Below are 5,924 nucleotides of genomic sequence, written 5' to 3' on the forward strand. Positions count from 1 at the left end.
TCTTAACCGAACTTAAACCCTTTGTCCCCCACGGGAATTGTTAGATAACATCCTGAAGCAGTGCTCGCTGGAAAGAAAATTGAAGGGACTGGTTGTAGTGGTGTGGTGTCGTAAGTATTACGTGGTCATTCATGGAGGTCGGCCTGGCGTCATTCTATTAATGCAAAACTCAACACAAAAACAAGACAGAAACAGGAATGCTGGTTCGAATTATAAAGTATGAGTAAGAGTGTTGCATGTATTGTGTGGATACGTTTTCACTGTCTCAGTAATTCAACATCACTATGAGTTTTTGACCGTTTAATAGCAGTTTAAATAACAATAAGACAGAAGACACTCATAGAATTTTAACATTATAACATAAGAACTATCAAATTCCATGAATAGGCAAACAAACTTTATTCTGTATTTTACAGACTTTTATGATTCTGTTTTTCTACCAATTGATCAGAGCAATGTCCAGGCATTTTAGCTTGTCCGGCTTGGACTTGGCTTTAAGTGTAACTTTAAACGTGAAACAATACTAAAAAAAAACAGCCAAGAATGAAAAAATGTTCTAATGTAACACATTTTCTAATGTAATACACATTAAATAAATTGCAACACTGCCTCTGCATTTTTTTTTATCACACTGACTGTGAAGGTTTGCTGAGCTGAGTGGAACCCAAGAGCAAAATGTTGAGGGAAAAACAACAAGGCAGGAACAGTTCAGTAATTTAAGACAAACATTTACAATAGTCCAATAATAGTCCACAAACACAATCACAAAATATCAGGAGTCCAAATTTCTCTCAAAAAAAAAACAAACACAACTGAAGAGCACAGTCACCAAGGCAAAAATACAAAATCCAAAACTTCACAGGGTCTCTGATGGGATCCATGATGGGCATCACCTGTAGATGTGCTCTGTGTTTGGGCATTCAGGCGGGAACACAATCCTTCGAGGAGCTACGACAATTTAACATGTAGAAAGAGGTGACTAACAACAGTTCAAGGGACTGAAAAATGGCACAGCTGGCCGGCTGGATGGTTCAAGGTAAGTTCAAGGTAAGTTGCCTCTGTTGAGCAGCTCAACAGAGGCAACTTTCACTGTGTTCAAGGAGCAAGTGCTTCCACCACCAAGGGCCTGGCTATGACAGTGTTTATATCAGCTCAGGGAAGAAGATTGTCCATGCTATGTTTGGGCCGTGGGGGGCGCTCAGAGTTCAGTCTCGCTGATAGACAAGCCGAACCTGCCATGTCTCCTTACTATGTTAATGAATAATAATTAATAATTAATAACAGCTTCAGTGATCAAGCACAAGGTACATATGGTTTTCTAAACATTGTTGAAGAAGGAGAGTAAATGAAATTGCACTGATGGATGGAAATTCTAAAACTTCAGAAGAGAAGCAACAAACATGGTGTTCAGCACTTTATGCAGAGATGCAGAAATGTGTGGTCTTTTCTCTGACTCTTTTTTTTTTTTAATGTGCTTTTTATATACCAATACCTCTGTTTGAATGGACGACACACACATACATACCGCCACACACTCACAGGCTTGTTTTTCTTTTGTGAGGACCTCTCACTGACATAATGCCAAAATGTCCTCACAAAGCAAATGCCCTCACAAGAAGGAGACTTGCCAGAATTTGGTACTCACAAGTCTGGCAAAACATGCCCACACACGCTTGCCTTGCTATCCTTGTGGTGACATTGTGAGGTTTGTCATTTACATAATGCTTTCCCCAGCCTCTCGCCCTAAACCTAACCATCCAAAACAAATGGCGAAACTTAACCGGGACTCTGAACCAAATTTAAACCCAGTTATAATGACATTATTTTGAAGCCCTCATCCTAAAATTGAGGCTTAACCTTGGGGAGGTCCAGCAAAATGGCCGTACAAACACCAAAATTGGTCCTCACTAGGATAGATAAACACACTTAAACACACACACACTTCAAGCTGCAGCACATGCTTCAGAAGCTCCAGAAAACAATGAGTGAAGAGAAAGGAAATGTGCGTTTTCAGCGGATATGCAACACTCTGCCCTCTCCATGACCTCATCATGACCCCTGAAGCTCTCACCATGGAGACCAGGACACTCATTCAGACAGAGTAGCTGCAGGTAAGGGTCCCGTTCTACCTTTCCTTTCACAGACCTTTGCATCTGCCCACCTCCTGCTTCTTCTTCAACACATCCAGCCATGAATACACACACATACACTCGCAGAGGCGAGGGGTTGAAGGTCACACACCCAGCTTCATGTTTCCTGTTACTCCCTGTGGTAGTAGACTGTGGCATAGATGTGTTGAGATTCCTTGTGAGGCCTAAATGGTTGGGATATTTAGAGTGTTTCATTATTACTCATGCATTCATTTTTAATCTGTGGGGGAGAATACATCATTTGAGAGAAGGTGTAATGGTTTTTTAACATTCCCTTCATTGGGACTTTTTTAAGTCCATTTGGGGCATTTGTACTTTCCTTTTCTCATGCAGGACACAACAGCATATCTAAATATCTGTTATTATGGTCTCCATAAAAATGTAAAAACAAGCTGGAGACCCAGCAACAACAAATGTAACATATTTCTCAGGATTTCAATTTTGAAAAATGTCAAACACAGACTTTCCTCTCACCTCCTCAGCACTGTGACCTTTGAGCCTCTCTGGATTAAACTTGACATGCAACAGACCCGGCGTCTTCTCCGGCCCGTCCTCAGGTCTTTCTCACCAGTCTTCTGAGGTTCCAGGGGTCACTCTGGCTCATTGCGTGATGTCATCCCAACACAGTTTTCATGATATGCATGACGTGTAGAAGAAAAGAGATGAAAATGAAGAGGAGGGCACTGTCAGGTCAAACGCTGCGTTTTCGGGTGAAATTAAGTTCACATTACCATACCCAGGGTCTGTGGATGTGTGTTGTGTGTGTGTGTGTGTGTTTCTCATCTCCACTGGTGCGGGTGACACCAAATTTGTTACTAAGTGACAGAAACAGATGGAAGCGCGCGCGCACACACACACACACACACACACACGGGCTACCATACTTAACTATCTGATAACTGACTAGAGTGTGTATGTGAACAAAATTCAAACCCTTGAACTGTGACTCACCCTGTCTCCTGCCTGAAACACAGGCGCACAAACACGCTCACGCACACACATACTCTCTCACTCTCTCTCTCTCACACACACACACATTCACCATCAAGCTTTTATTGTTGCTTCTCGCCTTCCCCTCTCTCTTCCTGTTTCTGACACCTTTTGTTTTCGTCCCGCTGGTCAAATCCATCCTCCTCTCCCTGCTATGACCAGTCCGTCTCTCTCCTACACATCAGTATATCCACTCATTTCATCCTAGTTTGGGCGCAACATGAAGAGCGTAGCTCCTTTTTGGTTGGATAATCTCCCGCGATGCCCCAGGAGGGAGGAAGAAAAAGGCAGAAAATCTTTCTCTCTGTTAAACCCTCAAGGAATCAATGACACAGAAGTGTATGATTGTGGCGCTATTTCTGCTTTTACTTGTATATTTGGTTTAGGCTGGTATAGATATATGTGCCACAGCCAAAGTGCCAAAAGGTCTTTTAGAATCTTTCAGCAACCAAATCTCTGTAGTATTAGGAGTTGAAACTGCAACTTTCTACTTGTTAAATCATTGTATTTGACAACAATGAAAAAGAGGAAGTCGATTTCAAATTAGATTTTGGCTTTTTTATGATATTGCTTTGGATCCTGGATGTCCAGAACCAAGCTGTGTGGAGATTTTATTTAAGGATGAAGGATTCACATTTTTATTGTAAGTGCAAACTAGTTGTATCGGTGTCTGATAGTTGCGACTGATAAAAAATAGTTCGTATAGTTAGTAGTAAGTCACACTCCACCACACATTTAGATGTCATATCATTTAAGTCAGGGGTCACTGTTGCAATGTTGGTTAGTTATATTAGTTTGGACAATCAATGAAGTGATTTGTGTGTTTAATAAACATCTTTTATCATTTAAAATTTCATATCAAGTAATTTCAGGAGTGTGTACTGAGGTGACGGTAGCCATTTTTGACACACATTGCCCAGTGAATAGTTTAAATCATGAAAATAAAATAATAAAGCTCATTTATTTCTCTGGTTGAATCTAATTCCTGGCATAAACGTGGTTGGTCTGAATCTTCAGTCCGAACTGTGGAGGGCCTCACGGGAATATGCAACCAACAATAACACTTTGTGTGCTCTGACACTATTTTATCTTCACTGCTGCAACTGCTGGATCTCACTACATAGACAAGATTTTGTGGCCGTGGTGGACATCAGTGAGTCTTCAGCTCTTTGGATTCTGTTGCAGAACTCATTCGTACAGCTACAACTGTGGTGGTACTGCTACAACAAATTGCAAAAATAATAAAACAATAACAACATAAGATAAAAGCACTTTAAAGCATGACTCAACATATTTAACATTAACAAGTGAGCGGGGGAAAATGAAATTGAAATTAATAATAGCAGCGAGTTTAAATCAAGTTAGTAAAAATAATAATACTAAATTCTAAAAAATAAACATACCAATGAAGAAAATAGTCCCAAGGAGAACTATCATTCGCTCCAGGGATCCTAATTCCTCCTTGAACTGATATGAATCCGAGAATGTCTCAGAGCAGCGATCTCTTAATCTTCTGTTATTGACTGACTGTCGTCAGTGGTGGTTAATAAAGACAAGAACATGATGAAACAATTGTAGCTCTATAATTTAATTAATATTTTATATAGATAATAAAGTGCTGGACATGCAAATGTTCTTTATTTGCAATATTCAATGGTATAAAATGTTCTTCAAATGAATCAGATTTTCCTTTACTCTAATTAAAATGCTGTGAACTCAGAATAAATAAGACAATTTCAAAGGAGTTATGACTAATTTAGTTGAATAAATATTTGCAAAATAAATATTTGTAAAAAAAAATTCCTGATTGAATTTGATGAAATAGATATATATATGAATACAGAGATGGCAAATGAATGTGATCTCATATTTGCGGCTTTTTCAGTTTAGGTATTGAAAGAACATAACAGAATTATTGCTTTTCACAAAATTTTCCATTACAGTTCAAATTTCTATTGCTTTCTATAGTGAATAAACATTAATCATATGATTGAATTAAAAAAAAAAAAAAAAAAAAATATATATATATATACACATGTATTTTCAGTTATTTATAACAACACTTTAACAAGCTAAGGTTCAATTTCTGCAACAGTTACCAAACGTCAGACATGCTTTCATGATATTATTAACGCATATCTCTCACAATACGAAATATGATAATAATAATAATAATAATAATAATAATTATTATTATTATTATTATTATTATTATTATTATAATAGATATTTTGAACACACTTGGATGTAATTTTCTGACAGAATTTTATCAATATTACTTAGTTGTTAACAAAATGCCTTACCTGTCTAGTTGCTCCAAACGCAATCTCTTACATCTGTTGTCGCGTGGCTGTCTGAGTGTGTATTCATTACTTCAAAATCAATAGTCGTTTTTGCCTTCACGCACAAAGACCCACGCACGCACACACACACGCGCGCCGTGACCAACTTTTGAACCCCTGAACTGAACTTGAACTGCTTACATCGTCATCTCAGTTCATCAAAAGTCTCACATAATTCGAATTGATCCCCATTTTTTTGTGCTCTATTCTTTTTGTCATCACAAACACTTGCAGATATGTAGCTCGAGCAGTAAAAGACATTTGAAATGAAACATCATCAGCGCCATGAGGACCTTTGTTCATCGCCACCCTCATGCCTTTATTTGTTGACTTAGTCGCGCACGCGCGCGCACACACGCAACATTGGGCCGCACAAAATGTAAACGGCACACTCCAACCAACTTCAGTACAAAGACAAGACTTGCATTTTTTTATTCTCACA

General features: G+C 38.6%; 1 long non-coding RNA gene across 1 annotated transcript; it reads right to left on the reverse strand.

The window, feature by feature from the left end:
* Positions 1 to 278: 278 nt before the first annotated feature.
* LOC128751208 (uncharacterized) lies at positions 279 to 5,696 on the reverse strand. Its single transcript, XR_008413231.1, has 3 exons — positions 5,444 to 5,696; positions 2,625 to 2,745; positions 279 to 2,314 (listed from the first exon to the last, which is right to left on the reverse strand). It is a non-coding gene; the product is annotated as an uncharacterized LOC128751208 (long non-coding RNA).
* Between the last annotated feature and the right edge of the window lie 228 nt (positions 5,697 to 5,924).

This window comes from Synchiropus splendidus, chromosome 19, assembly GCF_027744825.2.
Source record: "Synchiropus splendidus isolate RoL2022-P1 chromosome 19, RoL_Sspl_1.0, whole genome shotgun sequence".
Lineage (NCBI taxonomy): Eukaryota > Metazoa > Chordata > Actinopteri > Syngnathiformes > Callionymidae > Synchiropus > Synchiropus splendidus.